Here is a 14,843-nt window from a genome sequence, read left to right on the forward strand (position 1 = left end):
TAATATTTCTTAAGGACATTGACACAGATGATGGTATCAAAATCTGTATGACATAATGAAAGATGGTAATGCAGACAAAGGCACGCAATTGGAAAGAAATATTAATAGATTATGCAAATGAATTTCTGTGTGGTTATTCATTTTAAACACAGAAAGGGCTGAATATTTTTAAGTACAAAGGATTCTGGTTAATTAGGACACATCGGGACCAGTACATTTTGGCCCAATTATGTGGCTGGCCCAATTAGCCAAAATTCCATGGAAATAGTTAAAAAGGTATAAAAAAGATAACTGAGTAACAAACTATATATTTAAATGAAATACAGAAACAAATTAGGATATTACCAATACCACTACAGCATTATAAAACTCTTTATCAGTTCCTAATAGTTATTGTCAGAAGAATTTATCCAGTGTAAGCTGTCGTGTTTTTTTCATTGACTCTAAATGAACAAAGGGGGTATGGGGTGTCTAGGGAGACATAGCACCTGCTGCGAAAAGGTATGTTGTGTCCAATATGGGGCAGCTTACTCACCTTTGGTCCCCACTGGATACTCGATCCTCACCTGTGGTTCTCAGTAGCTGTTTGCATGTGACATTGGCCATGCCTTTGTACACCGCTTCAATAGATGGGCTAAACCAGGTGAGGGTAGTCAGTGGGCCTGTTACCCCGGTGAGATAGGAACACACCTGGCCTAGCATGTGAAGTCAACTCCAGCAGTCTGGGTGGATGAGATCTATAATGAGGTCCAACAACTAGGAAAGTGGTTCTGCAACGCACCGCGGATTGCAAAGGACATGCTGATGAGGCACAGAAGTTGTGGTCATCCACTGTAACCAAGGAAGACCCAGTAGCGACAACCATTCGTACCATTGGACCCAAACTTCCGAGGTCGAGAGAGTGGAACTTACCCAGCGCAATGGGTTCTCTACTTTTAAAACTCTCCTGCACAGGCTTGCTGTCATTGTTACACCCTGGACAACCACCAAAAGAACAAAATCAGTGCACTCACCTCATGCAGAAAATGGACTGCCTTAATACCCTCATCGACTGCATCCTCCAAATCTTCATTTTCATTGTAACATTCAAGATGATTGTTGATATCTTCAAATCTTCACAGTTCCTAACTTGCTGAAGTAGCAAAATTGTTTCATTTTCAATCCGAGTCGTTTCTGGCACCTCCAAGCCTGTATGCTTGAAACCGCAGTGAGCAAAACAGTTCTAAATTGTCTTAGTACTTATTTTTCACCAACTATCAGTGGCAAAAATCACTGCTTTGTGGAAACAAGCACATGCAACTGACACTATTTAAAATGTGTTTGATCTAAGAATGGTGTGATGTCAAATGGTCAGGCAAGTGGACATGACTGATGCAAGCAACTCTCCGGCAACAGTCTTCTGTCCCAATTAAGCGACATAGTGTCCCAAATAAATGAAACAAATCCTGGCTATCTTCTTGAGTAGTTTTTCTTCTTTCAGAGTTGTCCCAAGTAAGTGGCTCCCCCAATTAACTGGAATCCATTGCATTGAAAGCTGGAAGAAGTGTATGTCCAAAGAGAACAGGGGTTCCCATATAAAGTATGAATATTTTTAGATCTCAAACAGAGGGAGGGACTCAGAACTGTAAAAATGTAAGTAAATTTCCAAAATACAGAACATAAGGCCTGTAATATCTGAAGGTTTCAGCTATTGTAAAACCAGATGGGGTTAAGTTCAGTCTGGAAGGTTTAGTGAGCACAGAAATTTTATATTCCAAAGACAACATTATTTTTTGACAGAGTGCAGAAAGCCCAACGGTTCCAGACTGATTTATAGAATGAAATGGGTATGTTCTGCAATCTGATGGTTTGAGTAGGTGGGGATATTCTGCAGGTCAAGCAGCATCTGTGGGGAGAGAAGCAATGTTAACCATTCAGGCTGATGAGCTTTTCACAGAACTGGGTCATCTTGGAAACTGAAATCTGCTTCTCTCTCTACTGATACTTCCTGGCCTGCTGAGTATCCCCAGCACTTTTTGATGTTATTCAGATTTCTGTCATCTACTGTTTTTGTCCTTTCGAATTGGATGAAGATTAAAATCAGATTTAGTGAAAATGTATAAAATAATTAATGGGCTGGGAGAGAGAGACAGGCCCCACTTATTTATTTTAGCAGAACGTTAACCAGAGTTTAGTGCTGAGTGTTCCCGCATCCACCATCTTACAGCCAGAAGGTTCTGAATGTTGCCACAACAAGCTTTCACTCAACATCAGCAAAACCAAAGAGTTGATTATTAAGAACAGGAGGAAGAAACCGAAGGTCCAGGGGCCAGTCCTCTTTAGGGGATCAGAAGTGGAGAGAATCTGTACCTTTAAATAACATGTGTTATCGTATCAGAGGATCTGTCCTGGGGCCAACACGTAACTTTGACAAACTTCAGTAAATGCACAGTGGAGAGTATCCTGATTGGTTGCATCATACCCAGGTATGGAAACACCATGGCCCAAGAATGAAAATTTCTGCAAAAAGTGATTTGGGGCAGCACAGTCCAAAGCTCTTTCCGACCATAGAGCACATCTACAAGGAGTACTGCCACAGGAAAGCAGCATTCATCATCAAGAATCCCACCATCCAAGCCATGTTCCCTTCTTCCTGCTGCCTTCAGGAAGGAGGTACAGGAGCCACAACACAGGTTCAGGAACAGTTATTACCCTTCAACCAGCATGGATAACTTCACTCAGCTCAATTCTGAACCGCAACACTCACAACACGCTGGAGGAACTCAGCAGGTCGGGCAGCATCTATGGAAATGATTGGTCAATGTTTCGGGCCGGAACCCATGTTGTGAGTGTAGCTTTGACCCCGGCATCTGCAGAGTATTTTGTGTTTTCAATTCTGAACCGATTGCTCACTTTCAAGGACACTACAACTCATGTTCTCATTATTTTATATTTGGACAATTTGCTGTCTTTTGCACATTGGTTGTTTGTCATTATTTATGTGTAGTTTTTCATAAATCCTCTGACATTTTTTATTTCTAGTAAATTCCTGCAAGAAAGTGAATCTCAAGGTCATATATGGTGATATACACACACTTCGATAATAAATTTACTTTGAGCTTTGAATCCAGACTTCATGCTATGTTGGTATGATATATTGCCACCAGGAGGATGGTGATACTTGTGGGTTGCCCCAAATTCATCCTTGGGCTATGTTAGTCATTAATACAAATGACACATTTCATTATATGCTTTAATATTTCTATGTACATGTGACAAATAAAGTTAATCTTTAAAATTAAAGATCTTTAATAGAGCAATCTATTAAACCACGTTTTTTAACTACCACATGTTTTCTAATTGCTCTGTGTGCAGTTCTTTGCATGCAAAATGTTGTGTTGTTTTTTTTTATTGGTAAGAAAAAAACTTAATTGACCTTGAGATGATGATAATGATTGAGCCCTCTACAAGCTCATATGACAAGGATACTCCAAAGCGTGCAACAGTTTTCATACATGAGTTGCTAGGACATTCGGAGTCACATTCCTATGGGTATGGAATTTCATAAAGCTTCAACCAAGGTAGAAACAGTAATCTCCCTTCCTTAAATTACATTAGTGAATCAGAGGGGAAGGGTAAGGATCACCAGCGGATATGTGTAGTTAATTACTTGAATTTAAATTTCCCATCTGCTATGATGGGATTTGAACTCATTTCTCTGAATCATTAGTGGAGGCCTCTGCATTATTAGACTGGTAACATAATCACTATGCCACTGTACGCTGGATGACAGCACTTCAAAGCATTTGAAGCAGTCTGAGCGTTTAGAGAGATGGAACAAGGGCAATACAACATCTGCTGTCTCCCAAAATACACGGCATCGGCTAACTAAGACTTTGAAGGTACTTCAATATTTACATGCATCTGGACCGCACAAGGAACTAGTCTTAGATCCTCCTTTGATTCACGCAACTAATATCAATGAAAGGTAAATGAAAAACTAGGCAGCTTAAAGCTGTGTGAAATAATCAGAATCAGGTTTATTATCTCTGGTGTGTGCCATGAAATTTGTAAACTTAGCGGCAGTGGTTCAATGCCATACATAATATAGAAGAAGAAAAAGAAATAAATAAGTAAATCAATTATAGTATACATATATTGAATAGATTAAAAATTGTGCAAAAACAGAAATACAGGTTTCCCCCGCCATCCGAAGGTAGAACGTTCCTATGAAACAGTTCGTAAGCCGAAATGTTGTAAAGCGAAGAAGCAATTACCATTTATTGATATGGGAAAAATTTGTGAGCGTTCGCAGACCCAGAAACAACCTACCAAATCATGGCAAATAACCCATGAAACCTAAAATAACAGTAATGTATAGTAAAAGCAGGAATGATATGATAAATACACAACCCATATAAAGTAGAAATACTTTTCCACAATCATTACTGCACTGTTCTCCGTAGTGAAAATCTCACGCAAGCGCTGTCGGCAAAAAATCTCACGCAAGCGCTGTCGGCAGAAAATCTCACGCAAGCGCTGTTGGCAAAAACACGGCACAAGCGCTGTCCTGTAACCTTTAAGCTATGAAGCTGCCAAATCATACCAAATAACACGTAAAAATACACAGCCGATATAACGTAGAAATAATGTATGTACAGTGTAGTATCACTTACCGGAATTGGTTCAGTGCCGAGCACACATGATGGTGTGTTAGGCTGAGTCGTCGCAGGTTGGGTGGTGTAGTGGCCCCCACCCTCTAGGCCGACGAGCGATACATTGCCGCGAAGCATGCAGGGGTGCAGCGGTAGCTAGGAGGCACACAGCATATCTTTAAGAAAAAAGCCGAAACAAACATGCTAATTAATTAGGTGCTGCCCGGCACGTAATTGTCAGCCCAGATCAGTGCCAATTTCCGATTGCATCGTCTCTGATCTGGGCCAACAATTATGTGTCAGGTGGCACCTAATTAAATAGCATGTTTATTTCGGCTTTTTTCTTAAAGATGTGCTGTGTGTCTCCCGGCTACCACTGCATTCTCCGCGAATCGTGGGGTGGTGGGATACTGGGGTGTCATCTCGTCATCTGTTTCCATTAGAGCAGGCAGCTCATCTTCTCCTATGACTGCCTGCCTCGATGTCGAAGGTCGAGGTTCGTCGTCTGCTGTGGCTGATGTGGAAGGCTTGCTTGACTGCTGAGCCTCGTGCATTTTTCTATCATACAGTTCTTTGTAAGGATTCAAACCATCCTGCAAATATCCCATAAACCTACGTACCCTTTCAAAATTAAAGTCGTACTTTATCATTGCAAGGGAAATCTCACGCAGTTGCTTCACTTTCGCTACTGCATTCAGTTTCAATTGTTATCCTTTCCTCTTCCAATTGCATCAGCTCTTCATCTATCAGTCCTTGGTCATGGGATGCCAAAACCTCTTCAACATCATGTTCGTCAGCTTCCACAAGCCAAATTCACGTTTTCCTTACTTTGTTCACCACGATCGAAATGCTTAATTATGTCGTTTTATGCTAAGTGTAACAGCCTTACAAGCTCTTTTAGGCTTTTCGAATACCTTAGAACTCATCTTGCAAATGGCTGCTCACAGGCACGTGTTTAAGCAATGCCGTTCCGAATCTGGGGGAGAGTGGCTGCTCAGGGTGTGCACTGCTTTTTTTTCCTAACAGTGAAAACACCTTCTGTTAGCGAAAACAGGGTACTAATGTAGGTCTTTCGTAACAGTGAGGTTTCGTAAAGCGAACATTCGAAAAGCAGGGGACACCTATAATATATATTAAAAAAGTGAGGTAGTGTTCATGGGTTCAATGTCCATTTAGGAATCTGATGACAGAGGGGAAGAAGTGTTCCTGAATCACTGAGTGTGTGCCTTCAGGCTTCTGTACCTTCTACCTGATGGTAACAGTGGGGAAAAAGGCATGCTCTGGGTGCTGGGGATCTTTAATAATGGACGCTGCCTTTCTGAGACACTGCTCCTTGAAGGTGTCCTAGGTGCTTTGTAGGCTAGTACCCAAGATGGAGCTGACTAAATTTACGACACACTGCAGCTTCTTTCGGTAAGATTGGCTGTCCTGGAGGGAAATCCAATGTTTTTTTTAAGTTTGTAAATTAATTCCTTGTTGTTAATGTCTGGTCTGATTCATGGTGTGAATACATTAAACAATTTTCTCAAAGTATAAATTTCCCTTGAGGTAATTGTATTTGTTTTAAGTATATCAAAGCTATGTAAAGAAAGCTGAACCCCCTAATTATATTAGCACTTTCTAGCTGGCTTGGTAAACATACTGATCTTTTATACAGAAACTATTCCACTCTTTTTCCCACCAAGATTGCTCCAGGGTTATCACACGCCTAGGTTCCCAAGGATCTGACAAAAGTTTGCCTTGTAAGAGTACTTCATTGCGGAGGAGTTTGCCATTTGCTCATTGCTGGAGGTGGTCATTTTGATTATTTTTAATACAATCCTGGCAATGCTATTTATAGTCAGTCTCCTTTCTCTCCCAAACCTGGACTGACCTGACTAGGCCAGGACATGAAAATTTACACCCAAGATGCCAGTCCAAGCAACCCGGGAAAAAAGAAAGACTTAGTTAAAATCTGTTCACTCATTTTCTTTACATATCTCACTTACTGAAAACTAAGAAGTTGCTAGAAAAAATATAAAAACAACTGTATTGTAATAACTAGGATGTATATGGTTTACGGGGAGAGGGAAGGAAAATGGGGTTGAGAGGGAAAATAAATGGTATTTATTCCTGCCACTTTCTGTGAGGAGTTTGTATGTTCTCTCTGGGTTTCCTCCAAGTTCCTGTTTTCCTCCCACAGGCCAAAGATGTACTGGTTGAGAGGTTAATTAGTCATTCTAAATTGTCCTGTGATTTGGCCAGGGTTAAATCGTGGGTTGCTGGGTGGTGTGGTTCGAAGGGCCAGAAGGGCCTGTTTTGCACTGTAGCTCAATAAATAAATAAATCAGCCATGATTAAATGCAGGAGGAGTGTCAATGGACTGAATGGCCTAGTTCTCCTCCGATACCTTTTGGCTTTTAATCAGATATTGCAGGAAGGAAGCTGTTTCATCCATTGAAACTTCTATTCAGCAACAGAAAATTTCTTTCGCTTTTCAATTGGTTTGAAATTCGAAAGACGTTGTGTGAGAAGATGGATACATCAGGTGAACGGTGGTGGGAGGCTGGCCGGGGGTGGGGAAGTATTTGGAGCCAAAAAGTCATAAGATGAAACCTCGAGGGATGCATCTAGTTATAATTTGAAATTCAAAACCATCCCCAAGAACCTCTGGTACACACCTGCTGTACCTCCTCGAGTTGAAATGATTACACATAAAGATAAACAAAGCTTCCTCTGATGACAGAAACCCAGAGTCCTCTTGATATCGGACTTGGGACTGGCACGCAGTTGCAACTTCGAGCCACTTTCCTCACAATAAATTGGATCACAAACCAAGGCACAAGAAGAGCATAGTGGCACTACTAGTAGAGCTGCCACTTCACAGTTTGGGGGACTCAGGTTCAATGCTGACCTCTGCTACCTTGTGAAGAAACTAAAATAGGATTAGTATCAGGGGTGGTTCGTTGCTGTGGACTTGGTGGGCCAAAGGACCTGCTTTAAATTGGCAGCACAGTGGCGTAGCCATTAGCATTACACTATTAAAGCACCAGTGACTCTGCGTCAATTCCAGCCGCTGTCTGCAAGGGCTCTTTATGTTCTCCCTTTGACTGCGTGGATTTCTTCTCACATTCCAAAGACACACGGTTTAGTAGGTTAATTGGTCACATGGGTGTGTAATTGGGCAGCATAGGCTCATTCTGCCTGAAGGGTCTGTTACTGTGCTGAATCTCTTAATAAAAATAAAAAAAAAATACGTAGCCAGTTTTCTTCTTCGGTTGTCCATCGAAATCCGATGACGACGTCCACACCTTTAACGGTGAGATCTTTGATGACTATACAGTCCTATCCTGGACCCACAGGCTCTATTGCAGGTGGGACATGTATATGTGGTAGGCGCGGCAACCATGGCTGCATTTCTCCTGGCTCTCCTCTGCTGTCTTCTAGTTGTTCTTGCCATCTCCAGAATACGAACCCCGTCCCTACACAGCTGTCGCCAAGTGGTACAGTCAGCAGCAACATCCTCCAGGTCCTCGGGTCTGATCTTGCACTTCCTTAAAGCATTCTTCATCTGATCCTTATAGCGCTTCTTCGACCCTCCAGCTGAGCGTCAACCATGATGTAGCTGGCCGTATAACGCTCTGCGGGGTAGCCGACATGGAGGCATCCTTATCACGTGCCCCAGCCACTGCAGCTGACGCTGGGTGATCATGGCCTCAATACTCCTGCAGTTGGTCTTTACAAATATTTCAGTGTGAGGCACCTGCTCACGCCGGGTAATTCCCAGGATGCGCTGGAGGCAGCTTATGTGGAAGCGCTCCAAGGACTTGATGTGACGGCTGTAGGTTACCCAAGCTTCACAGCTATAAAAGGAAGGTGGTGACACAGACCGCTTGGTATATGGCAACCTTTGTGGAGGGACAAAGGCTCCTGTTCTGAAAGACTCTACGCCGAAGTCTCTCAAAGGCAGCTGATGCCTGTTTAATGCGGCTCTGGATGTCGTTGTCAATGCCGCTATCCTCAGAGAGAATGCTCCCCAGATATTTGAAAGATGGCACTACTGACAGCTTTTCATCACCAACAGTGAAGGCAGGTAGAGTGGGTGGGACACTGGTACTCCATTGACAAACCACTTCCGTCTTGGTGGTATTGACAGTCAGCCCCATCCTGCTGTATGCTCTCACCGCCACAGCAAGGAGAGTCTGGAGATCCTCCGGAGTATGGGCCACAAGAGCACAGTCATAGAGAGCGGGTCCTGCAGCTGCAGCCAGTTTTACCCATTCCTTAAATAATGCAACTTCAGCAATTCATGGGTGCTTAGAGATATGTGAGTGTATGACTTCTTCCCCCTTTCTTTACAGTCCAGATGAAGGGTCTTGGCCTGAAACATTGAATGTTTATTCTTTTTCATAGACACTGCCTGACCTGCTGAGTTCCTCTAGCATTTTGTATGTGTTGCCCCACATATACTGTAAGTGAGACACTGCTTATGATAGTGCTCTCACTTCTTCCAGAAGAAGATGGTACTAGTGAATAATGCGACCAAGGGTGACATCGTCCAGATGGTTCACAAAACTACTTCCTTCTCTTCTTCTGCATCTTCTTTTTCCTTCAGATGTGGTTCTGTGACTCTTGGAGCCTGTGGTGGTGTGTTTTTGGGCTGATTGAGCGATCTGGTGCTTTGCTGTCTCAAAGGGTGTTCGTTGAGGTTTCGGGCAAAGTGGGCGGCCTCAAAGCCAAGAAGCCTGGAGAATCCATTTCTCACTAAATCTTGCTGATTAAACCATCAGGGAAAATTGAAATGATCAAGTCAGGAGCAGAAGGCGGCCGGGTGTTCATTGCCGTCTACCAGCCTCTTGCTTGCTGTTGCTGGAGGAAGGTGTTTGTGTGGGACAGTCTCTATCTCCCTCTTGCTTGCTGCTCCCAGAGGCAAGTCCCTGCCTGCATTCGAATGCTCTCTCCCTCGATGCTGCAGGAAGATTGGGCTGGAGTGCTAGGTCTTGGGCAAAGCTTAACTGAGGCGGTTTGTGGATTGAGCTCTGTGGTACACATTAGGAGGTGTTTCAAGTTTCCGTTTGGTCCTCTTTTTGTTGCTGTTTCGGATGTTTTTGATCAAGGCAGCCTGCAGATAACAAATGACACTGAGCTAGATTGAAATAAACTGGGATGAAATGAATATGCCTTGACACTTCCTATTTTGTGTTTTATATTCTGTTTTTTGCTTTTTTTCATCTTTGCTGCTGAGTGATTTTTTTTGCGTATGGTGGGTGGGGGGTTGGTTTGATATTTCTTTGTTTCGTGGCTGTCTGTGGGAAGATGAATCTCAGGGGTGTATACTGCATAAATACTTTGATAGTAAATGCACTGTGAATCATTGAATATTATCCAATCTTTTCCCAGATTTTCCTTTTTCCTGAAGAAACTGTTTCTGCTAGGATGAAATTCCATATTTTAACTGCTCCTGGTATTTGTCAGAGGACTATTTGGTGTGAAGGTTAACAGCGAATGCCAAGCAAGTTTTGCAGGTGAGCCTGATCTATCTGTGGGATGGATAACTCCCATCACACAACAAAACAGTGGCAGTAGGCAAGACTGTTAAAGGGCTTAAAAATTGACGATATTACAGCTGGAGTTCAAAGATCAATTCTGGCATCCTCTGTAAGGAATGTGTACATCTTACCTGTGGAATATATAGTATTTCTCCGGGTGCTCCGGTTTCCTCTAACAGTCCAAAGACGTACCGGTTAGTAGGATAATTGGTCATTGTAAAGTGTCTCGTGATTGGGCTAGGGTTAAGCTGGGAGCTGCTGGGCGGTGCGGCTTGGAGGGTCTGAAGACCTATTCCATGCTATATCTTTAAAAATATAAATCAAAGTCTAGAGTACATTTATTATCAAAATACGTGTACGATATACAACCTTGAAATTCGTCTTATTACTAGCAGGCACAAAAACATGACCAGCTCCTCACCTCCATCCCTTAACTGTACTCGTAACCCAAACACTGACCTCCACACCCATAGAATCCATTAAAAAGACTGTCAAATACCAACTGTGCAAAAAAAAAAGAACAAATCATGCAAACAATAAACAGTAAACAACTAACACTCGGAACTGAAGTTCACAAAAGTGAGTCCACTGTCACGAAGTCAGTTCATCACTGCAGCCAGTCTAGGAGCCCGTTAGTTGCAGGTCTCATCCTCAGGTCAGCGCAGAGACAAGTAAACTCGCAGAGCAGCATGCTCCACACCAGCCCATCCCTTGCCTCTGGCCCCGACAACCTGACCTTTTCCATCTGGCCCGGCGCATAAATCGGCCAAGCATTGGCTTATTCCTTGCTCTCAGGACTGGGTCCTGCCACTTTGATTGGGCCCAAAGTCCACTCCAGCAATGGCCAAACTTTGGGTCGTTCCTTGCTCTCGGGTTCGAGCAGCACCATCTCGATTCAGCACACAGCCATCACGCCACCACTTTCGTACTGCTCCTTTGAAACTCCAGTTCATTGAATTCCCGCACAAATGCCATGTTCTTCAGTCGGTTCAAAAGCACATTTCCCATCGGGAGTTACAGGCTATTGATTGCAGTGATCATTATCCTGAAAAAGTATGATTAATAGAGTAGCTAGTACATTTGTTTGCTGCCAGGAAAGCGTCTCTGTGTCTCACCAGCACCACCTTAAACTCAACCCCCTCTCTCCTCCAGCTCCTCACCTCCATCCCTTAACTGTACCCCTAACCCAAACCCTGACCTCCACACCCATCCCTCCTCCAGGTCCTCACCTCCATCTCATAACTGTACCCCTAACCCAAACCCGGATCCCCACACCCCTCTCTCCTCAAGGTCCTCAACTCCATCCTCTAAATGTACCCCTACCCTACGCCCATCTCTCCTCCACGTTCTCAACTCCATCCCTTAACTGTAACCCTAACACAAACCCTGACCTCCGCACCCATCCCTCCTCCAGGTCCTCACCTCCATTCCCTAACTGTACCCCTAACCCAAACCCTGACCTCCACACCCATCTCTCCTCCAGGTCGTCACCTCCATCTCATAACTGTACCCCTAACCCAAACCCTGACCTCCACACCCATCCCTCCTCCAGGTCCTCACCTCCATCCCCTAACTGTACCCCTAACCCAAACCCGGATCCCCACACCCCTCTCTCCTCCAGGTCCTCAACCTCATCCTCTAAATGTACCCCTAACCCACGCCCATCTCTCCTCCAGGTCCTCAACTCCATCCCCTAATTGTACCCCTAACCCAAACCATGACCTCCACAACCCTCTCCCCTCCAGCCCCTCATCTCCATCCCTAGACCCTACTCCTAACTCAAACCATGACCTCCACAACCCTCTCTCCTCCAGCTCCTCACCTTCATTCCTGGACTCTTCTCTTAACTTCCATATCCCTCTCGTCCACAACGCTCTCTCCTCCACAATGCTCTCTCCTCCACAACGTTCTCTCCTCCACAACCCCCTCCTCTTCAGCTCCTCACCTCCAACCCTGGACCATACCCCTATCCCTAAACTAAACCTCCACACCCTATCCCCTTACCTCCATCATCTAACACTACCCCTAACTCTAATCCTAATCTCCACAGCCCCCTCTCCTATACCTTCCTCTCCCCTCTAACCCTTAACCCTAACGACATCCCGCAGGGGAACACACCCCCATCAAGCTTGGGGAAAGCCCCCCATTAATACTGAGCATCCAAGCTGCAGTCAACACCCCATTGACTTACAAGCTGCTTCACTCCCACACATACACAATTCCAACCCTCTGGCATAACTGACCCTCAACCTCTACACATAAGCGTAGGACAATACCTTACTCATAAGAATGCTGGATTCCAAGAAAGGCAAGAGGAGCAGAACCAGGTTAATGAAAGCCTGGGCCATTCCAAAGTGATGGAGTCTAGTGACACTGAATCTCTAGCGATGAGATCAACGGACACAAGAGGGACAATTTTCCCTCTTAGTGGAAAATAGTTGGTGTGTAAATACTCTTAACCAGAAATAGTTTTAATAAAAAAAGTTTTGAGACAAATAGGTGACTTCAAATGGCAGTTAAGCTTCAATGCTTTGCCAGTTGCCTCTCCACTGTGATTTAGAAATGCACTCAGTGGCCACTTTATTAGGTACACTAGATTGTTAATGCAAATATCTACTCAGCCAATCATGTGGCAACAACTCAATTCGTAAAAGCATGCAGCCATGGTCAAGAGGTTCAGTTGTTGTTCAGACCAAACATCAGAATGGTTAAGAAATGTGATCTAAGTGACTTTGACTGTGGAATGATTGTTGGTGCCAGATGGGGTGGTTTGAGAATCTCAGAAACTGCTGATACCTGCGATTTTCATGGACAACGAACTCTAGAATTTACAGATAATGGTGCAAAAATAAAAAAAAAATCCAGTGAACAGCTGTTCTGTGGGTGAAAAAACCTTGTAAATGAGAGAGGTCAGAGGAGAATGGCCAGACTGATTCAAGCTGACAGAAAGGTGACAATAACTGTTCATTATTCAAGAAGGGAACTAGGGATAATCCTGGAAACTATAGACCCATGTTTCATGTCTCATGTCTGTGGTAGGGAAGTTACTGGAGAGAATCCTTAGGGATAGGATTGATGCGCATTTGGAAGATCATAGCCTGATTATGGAGAGCCAGCATGGCTTTGTGTGGGGCAAATCGCGTCTTACCAAGTAAGTTGACAAGAGTGATTGATGAAGGATGGTGATACTTTTTACTAAGGCATTTGACAAGGTCCCTCGTGGGAGGCTCATCCAGAAGATTAAGATGCATGGGATCCATGGTGAATATGTTGTTTGGATTCAGAACTGACTCATCCATGGAAGATAGAGGGTAGTGGTCAAAGAGACTTACTCGATCTGAAGATCTGTGATTAGTGGCGTTCTGCAGGGGTCTGTACAGGGACCTCTGCTGTTTTTGATGTATATGAATGACCTAGATGAAAATGCAGATTGGTGGGTTAGTAAGTTTACAGATGATACAAAGATTGATGGTGTTGTGGATAGTGTAGAAGACTGGCAAAGAATACAATGGGATATAGATCAGTTGCAGATACAGGTAGAGAAATGGCAGATGGCACTTAGCCTGGCCAAATGCTGTGTTGTAACTTGGTAGGTTAAATGCAAAGTGACAGTAGAGCAGGGTTATCTTGGGGTCCAAGTTCATAGCTCCCTGCAAGTAGCTGCACAGGTTGATAAGGTGCTTAAGAAGGCAAATGCTTGCCTTTATCAGTTAAGGCATTCAGCCAGGAAGTTATGTTGCAGATTTATAAAACTCTAGCTAGGCCATATTTGGAATATTGCATTTTAGTTCTAGTCACCCATTATAGGAACGATATTGAGGTTTTGGAGATGGTTCAGAAGAGATTTACCATGATGCTGCCTGGATTGGAGAGCATGTACTAAAGTGAAAGGTTGGACAGAGTAGGGTTGTTTTCTGTGGAGTTACAGAGGCCAAGGAGAGATCTGATAGAGATGTATAAGATTATGGGAGGCATAGTTAGAGTAGGCAGTTAGTAACATTTTCTCAGAGATGAAATGCCTAAAACCAGAGGGCTTGCATTTAAAGTGAGAGGGGATAATTTCAAAGGAGGTGTGAGAGGCATGCTTTTACAGAAAGTGGTGGATGCCTGGAATGCGATGCCTGGGGTGACATTAGAGGCAGAAACACTAGAGGCCTTTAAAAGACGTTTAGATAGGGACATGAATGTGAGGAAAATGGAAGGGTATGGCCATTGTGCAGGTAGAGGAAATTAATGAGATTGTCCATTTGACTACTAATTTAATTGGTTCGGCAAGACATTGTGGGCTGAAGGGCCTGTTCCTGTGCTGTAATGTTCAATGGTCTATGTTCTAACACAAATAACAATGCATCATAACAGCGTTGTGCAGAAAAGCATCTCTGAATGCAATATGCAAGGAACCTTGAAGTGGATTGGCTACAGCAGCAGAAGACCATGCAAGTACACTTTAGGAACATCCTGTACCAAATAACGTGGCCACTGAGTGTATATTGTAACCAGTTTTCTGTGCTGGAGCCTTTCACAAAATGGCATGCTAAAGCTATTGCTTCACTATTCCAGCTACCCAGATCCAATCCTGACCTCTGCACATCCTCACTGAGATTATGCAGCTTTCCTCTGGATAAACCCATTTTCTCTCACATCCTAGACTCCAGCAACTTGACCACTGTAAATTGCTCCT

Source organism: Mobula birostris, chromosome 18, assembly GCF_030028105.1.
Source record: "Mobula birostris isolate sMobBir1 chromosome 18, sMobBir1.hap1, whole genome shotgun sequence".
Classification (NCBI taxonomy): domain Eukaryota; kingdom Metazoa; phylum Chordata; class Chondrichthyes; order Myliobatiformes; family Myliobatidae; genus Mobula; species Mobula birostris.